The following is a 7,188-nucleotide window of genomic DNA, read 5'->3' as shown; positions in this document are numbered from 1 at the left end:
ATACATTGTTCCCTTTGTCACCGGTATGTTACTTGCCCGAGATTCGATCGTTGGTATCCCATACCTAGTTCAATCTCGTTACCGGCAAGTCTATTTACTCGTTCTGTAATACATCATCCCGCAACTAACTCATTAGTTGCAATGCTTGCAAGGCTTCAGTGATGTGCATTACCGAGAGGGCCCAGAGATACCTCTCCTACAATCGGAGTGACAAATCCTAATCTCGAAATACGCCAACCCAACATGTACCTTTGGAGACACTTGTAGAGCACCTTTATAATCACCCATTTACGTTGTGACGTTTGATAGCACACAAAGTGTTCCTCCGGCAAACGGGAGTTGCATAATCTCATAGTCATAGGAACATGTATAAGTCATGAAGAAAGCAATAGCAACATACTAAACGATCGGGTGCTAAGCTAATGGAATGGGTCATGTCAATCAGATCATTCAACTAATGATGTGATCCCGTTAATCAAATGACAACTCTTTGTCCATGGTTAGGAAACATAACCATCTTTGATTAACGAGCTAGTCAAGTAGAGGCATACTAGTGACACTCTGTTTGTCTATGTATTCACACATGTATTATGTTTCCGGTTAATACAATTCTAGCATGAATAATAAACTTTTATCATGATATAAGGAAATAAATAATAACTTTATTATTTCCTCTAGGGCATATTTCCTTCCGTATCAGGGATCCCCCTAAATCTGAATATAGAGATTTTCTTGCTAGAATAACTGTGGGGGAATCTAGAGATATAGCACAGGCCACTATAGGGAGCATTCACTTTCCTGCTATACATTATTTTGCTCTCTTCATTGGTAGATGTATAACTGCTAAGGATGAAGCATGTCACATGTGTGCCCCTAATCTCAGCATTCTCAGAAGTGCTGTGTTAGGGGACCAAGCTTATCATATGGGAGCTATTGTAGCTCGTAGGTTGCATCTTAATAGACGTAACGGAGATTTCTTTGGAGGAATTTATGCAACCCACTTAGCTAATTTTCTTGATGTAGACATTCGTGAGGGTGATGTGGAGTTGCCCACTTCTTATTTAGATCTTGATCCTATGTTTTCCCACCAGTTCATTGAGAGGACTGGACCACCTTACCAGTATCGACTAATCTTTGACAGACGACGTGTGGTCCGTGTTGCTCTTCCTGCTCCTACCTTCTTTGATTTTCAGGCGAGAGGAAGATATATTATTACCAGAGAGGAGGCAAATGAGTACGAGAGGGGAGTGGAAGCAGCCCGACGCCGTGCTGCTGCTCAGCAGGCGGTAGCCGCTGCATCGTAGTACGGCCCCAGCTTCACCTACGGATATCAGCCAGGTTAGCCCTGGCAATAGACCAACTTAGGCCAAAAGCCTAACTTTGGGGAGTACGTATTTCCCACCGACATTACATTCATGTTCACAGTCATTGCTAGATGTCGGTGCTCATACTCTTTCACTGTAATATCCATGCTAGTTTATTTTCCTTTTTCCTGCTTTCTTCTTGTGTGTTTAATAAACCTTAAGAAAAACAAAAAAAATTAGTGTTAGTCTACTTTCCATGCTTGTAGTAGAATTAAAAAGAAAACCCAAAAATATTTCTCGTCCTTCTTTTGCTTGTTGGGAGCTTTCCCGTGTAAATAGTTTTTATTTTTCTTTTCCTTTCTTTGGGGGTCGAGAAGACTATATTGAAAATGCTTAGTGGCTCTTATATGCATGATTGTTTATTTAACTTAGAGCCCATATTACTTGTCTTCTCTCTTGAGTTGAATGCTTGCAGATACCAGCTTAGTCCAATGCACGTGCACTCTTATTATTATACACACCGTTCGGTCGTGCAAGTGAAAGGCAATAATGATGATATATGATGGACTCATTGGGATGAGAAAAGCTGGTATGAACTCGACCTCTCTTGTTTTTGTAAATACGATGATTCATCGTTCCTGATTCAGCTATTATGAAGTAAACATATTTGCAATGACATTTAGAGATTATAGTTGCTTGTGCCATGCTTGATTAGCTATGAGTTATAATGGTTAACCTTGCGTGCCAACATGCTATTGAGATGATTATGATGTGGTATGATAGGATGGTATCCTCATTTAAATGAATTGAGTGACTCGACTTGGCACATGTTCACGCATGTATTGAATCAAATCAACATAGCCTTCATGATATTTATGTTCATGGTGGATTATATCCTACTCATGCTTATATTCGGTGTGAATTAATTTTAATGCATGTTTACGACTGTTGTCGCTCTCTCAGTTGGTCGCTTCCCAGTCTTTTGCTAGCCTTCACCTGTACTAAGCGGGAATACTGCTTGTGCATCCAAACTCCTTAAACCCCAAAGTTGTTCCATATGAGTCCACTATACCTTCCTATATGCGGTATCTACCTGCCGTTCCAAGTAAATTTGTATGTGCCAAACTCCAAACCTTCCAATGAAATTCTGTTTTGTATGCTCGAGCAGCTCATGTGCAACTATGGCTGCCTATATCTTCCATGCTAGGTGGGTTATTCTCAAGAGGAGTGGACTCCGCTCCTCATTCACGAGAAAGGGCCGGTAACCAGGATGCCCAGTCCCATGATCCAAAAAGATCAAAGCAAATCAAAATAATTAAACAAAACTCCCCCTGGGACCCGTTGAATGTTGGAGGCACTCGTTGTTTCGAGCAAGCCATGGATTGATGCTTGTGGAGGAGGGGGAGTATAAACCTTTACCATTCTATTTGGGAACTGCCTATAATGCATGTAGTATGGAAGATATAGCCATCTCATAGTTGTTACGTTGACAGTGAAAGTTTGCCGCTCAAAATATTATTTATCTCTATTTCAAAAATCGAGCTCTGGCACCTCTACAAATCCCTGCTTCCCTCTGCGAAGGGCCTATCTATTTACTTTTATGTTGAGTCATCACCCTTCTTATTAAAAAGCACCCGCTGGAGAGCACACTGTCGTTTGCATTCATTATGATTGGTTTATATTGGGTATGACTTGACTGGATCTCTTTTACCATGAATTACAATGTTTAGTCAGTCCTTGATCTTTAAAGGTGCTCTGCATTTATGTTTTGCGGTCTCAGAAAGGGCTAGCGAGATACCATTTTGTTATATCATGTTATGATTATTTTGAGAAAGTGTTTTCATCCAAGTTTTATTATTATGGCTCACTAGCTGATTATGCTATTGATATGAGTAATTGTGAGACCTACGTGTTATTGTGAGTATGGTTAGTTCATAATAATTGCTGAAACTTGAATGCTGGCTTTCCATGTCTACAACAACAAGAGCAAACAAAGTTTGTAAAAGTTTTTCTTTTTCTCTTTCAGTTTGTCAACTGAATTGCTTGAGGACAAGCAAGGGTTTAAGCTTGGGGGAGTTGATACATCTCCGTCGTATCTACTTTTCCAAACACTTTTGCCCTTGTTTTGGACTCTAACTTGTATGATTTGAATGGAACTAACCCAGACTGACGCTGTTTTCAGCAGAATTGCCATGGTGTTGTTTTATGTGCAGAAAACAAAAGTTCTCGGAATGACCTGAAACTCCACGGAATATCTTAGAATAAATAATAAAAAATCCTCGCCAAAGATGAAGACCAGGGGGCCCACACCCTGTCCACGAGGGTGGGGGGCGCGCCCCTCCTCCCTGGGCGCGCCCCCCTACCTCATGGGCCCCCTGGTGGCCCTCCGACGCCAACTCCAACTCCATATATTGGCTTTCGAGGAGAAAAAAATCAGAGAGAAAGTTTCATCGCGTTTTACGATACGGAGCCGCCGCCAAGCCCTAAGCTCTCTCGGGAGGGCTGATCTGGAGTCCGTTCGGGGCTCCAGAGAGGGGGATTCGTCGCCGTCGTCATCATCAACCATCCTCCATCACCAATTTCATGATGCTCACCGCCGTGCGTGAGTAATTGCATCGTAGGCTTGCTGGACGGTGATGGGTTGGATGAGATTTTTCATGTAATCGAGTTAGTTTTGTTAGGGTTTGATCCCTAGTATCCACTATGTTCTGAGATTGATGTTGCTATGACTTTGCTACGCTTAATGCTTGTCACTAGGGCCCGAGTGCCATGATTTCAGATCTGAACCTATTATGTTTTCATGAATATATGTGAGTTCTAGATCCTATCTTGCAAGTCTATAGTCACCTACTATGTGTTATGATCCGGCAACCCCAAAGTGACAATAGTTTGAGGAGTTCATGTATTCACTATGTGTTAATGCTTTGTTCCGGTTCTCTATTAAAAGGAGGCCTTAATATCCCTTAGTTTCCAATAGGACCCCGCTGCCACGGGAGGGTAGGACAAAAGATGTCATGCAAGTTCTTTTCCATAAGCACGTATGACTATTTACGGAATACATGCCTACATTATATTGATGAACTGGAGCTAGTTCTGTGTCACCCTATCTCATGACTGTTACATGATGAACCACATCCGGCATAATTATCCATCATTGATCCGGTGCCTACGAGTTTTCCATATACTGGTTTACGCTTATTTACTTTTCCGTAGCTACTGTTACAATCACTACAAAAATACCAAAACATTACTTTTGCTGTCTTTACTTTGTTACCGTTATCACCACTATCATATTACTTTGCTACTAAACACTTTGCTGCAGATACTAAGTTTCCAGGTGTGGTTGAATTGACAACTCAGCTGCTAATACTTGAGAATATTCTTTGGCTCCCCTTTTATCGAATCAACAAATTTGGGTTGAATACTCTACCCTTGAAAACTGTTGCGATCCCCTATACTTGTGGGTTATCAGCAGCGTACGTATCTTTTGATAGATTTGGTGGGGCAGGGGGCGCCGCACCGCCATCATGATGCATGGGGTGGGCCAGCGGTGCATGCGCAGCAGGGCGGACGTGGTGCAAGAGTGCGATCGAGGTGGGCTACAGAGTTGTGCGGGCCTGGAGATGCCGATGCTCAAAAGGGCCAAGAATGGAGTCTGATCGAGGGGGCAAAGTAGGGTAAGCAAACTTAGTGTAATGATGGAGAAAACAACTGCAGTGACCAACGGCTTGTTCGAGCTGGTCAAAGAGGAAGATCTGAAACCCTTCAAAATCTATGGACCCTAGGTTGAGGATTTGAATTTTAATTGATCGGGAGAGGATGCTAGACTTATACACATGCTCATGAACTTTGACTGCTAGAAAATCTTGTTTGACCGAAAAGCAGTGGTTTAGGGCAGATTCTACTAATAGTTCATTAGGTCGGACATTAATTGGTAGGAAGGTGACCCAAAACAAATGCATGTGGTGGGTGTAATTTGCATGCGGTGTAAGCTAGCAGGAGCGGATAACATTAAGCATACAGTAGAAAAAGCTTATACCAAGCCGTTGACGACGCTCCTTCAAGACAACAATAGTTGTGGACGCAGGTGGCAGCAGAGCAGGATCGACTGCCGTTGGTGAGGAAGACGTAGGCCCGATAGACGACGACGAGGCCGACCCCGATGGTGAGCATGAAGCACGCCCCGTAGGCGCAGACAAAGGGAAGCGAAGCAGGATGCCCAGCTTGTGAAAGTCACCCATGGATGCGATGAGTGCGGCAACGGCAGGCGAGGCCACAGTGAAGGAGAAGCAGGAATATCTGTCGTCCGTGACATTGAATTGGTGGTGGATGCCGCCGAATAGACAAACCAGGATGAGGCCCATCGTGGTGGCATCAAGGGTGAAAGGGAACTGTATGACGCGCACATACATGCGGCATCCATGCGGTTGGTTTGGTGGACGCTGGGAGACAAGCGAGCGACATTGTGCCCAAGCTACGCTTTCAAAGTGAAGACCCAGATCCTCTGGAATTTGGAGCAGGTGAGCCAACGGCATGCATGTGGCAGTGTGGAACGGAGAAGGTGAGATCGGAGGTAGGGTTCTCAAAAAAAGGAGTATGCACGGAAGCGAAGTGTGGATTGTGCGAGGATGATCTCTGCTATATACGCAGAAGCAACATGGAAGCGATAGACGAGGGGGAGCATTGGGCAACGAAGAAATCAGCGACAGCACCGCCAAGGATAGCCTGAAGCAGGGCGGCGACGATAGTGGCATCAAGGAGGCGGTTGGAGTAGTGTAATATGATGTAGAGCGGCGAGGCGAGGTGGATGGCGGGGGTGGTGATGTCGAGGCGGAAGTAGTATGAGGCATCATCCTCGAACTCCATGCCCATGGCATTGCCACAGCCCAGGAAGCAGCGGAGCGCAACCTGCCCGGCTTTTACATACGACGGGTCAAAAAATGGCGATGGTGAAGGGGCTACTGTGGGGAGGAGCTCGTCTAGAGGACTGGTGGCAAGAGTTGGCTTCGACAAGACGGGGGCCGGAGGTTTTTTGGTGGCTGGTGGTTGGCCCTCCTCCGGTGAGGTGGAGGAGGGGGGAGCGGGAGCGGGAGCCATCCTGCATAGATCACCGGTGGGGAGTGGTTGTGTGAGGCGATTTTGGCCAGGGTCACGACATGGTGATGTTAGTGGAAGAACTGCATTTGGAAATGAAGGTACTGGCGATGACATGCGTTTTGGCTATGAACTTGATGGCAGTGGTAGAAACTGCTGAATTTGATGTGAACTTGATGGCCCCAAAGGTGCGGGTACAGTGGGGTGTGAACTTGGGTGCAGGCTTGACAGTGATGGGTTCCCTGGGGGAACTGCCTGTGGGCATGATTGTCTTATATTTACTAGAGTGATGCAGAGCATCCTATGGACATCAACATGTCAAGAGTCCGTTTGGAAACTGACACGTGCGACATCTACTTCACATACATAAAGGTGAATCATCTCCTTTACAAGTGCTCACTTGACCCCTTTGAGGATGGTATACTACTTGACACTCCACTCGTGTGCATGCATAGGTATTGTCGGAACGGTACGGACAAGGAGGAGGAGTGCGAGCGCAAGTGTACAACTACACCATCCGCGAGGGAAGCATGGAAGCAAAGACGGAAGAAGACGGAGTTGCGGAGTCTACAGCGGCTGGATGACCGGCGTCCACCGGACGTATGACACACCCTCAACCAGCCGCAGACCGAGCCCAGCGACCAGACATCGGACGCCACCTGTCCCGAGAAGAATCAGCGGACGTCTGACGCACGCCGGACGTCCGGACTGTCCCGAGCCACCAGACGTCCGACCCCCACCGGTCGTCTGGTACCTGCCTAAGCACAGCAGTGGGTCTTTGGCCTTGTAT

The 7,188-nt window shown here is 45.6% G+C and overlaps 1 pseudogene; it reads right to left on the bottom strand.

The window, feature by feature from the left end:
• Window positions 1-5,296: 5,296 nt before the first annotated feature.
• LOC125555005 lies at window positions 5,297-6,401 on the bottom strand (annotated as a pseudogene).
• Window positions 6,402-7,188: the final 787 nt, after the last annotated feature.

Source organism: Triticum urartu, chromosome 4 (genome assembly GCF_003073215.2).
Source record: "Triticum urartu cultivar G1812 chromosome 4, Tu2.1, whole genome shotgun sequence".
NCBI classification, from domain to species: domain Eukaryota; kingdom Viridiplantae; phylum Streptophyta; class Magnoliopsida; order Poales; family Poaceae; genus Triticum; species Triticum urartu.
The sequence above is the reverse complement of the archived record's forward strand: the minus strand, read 5'-3'. Positions and strand labels throughout refer to the sequence as shown.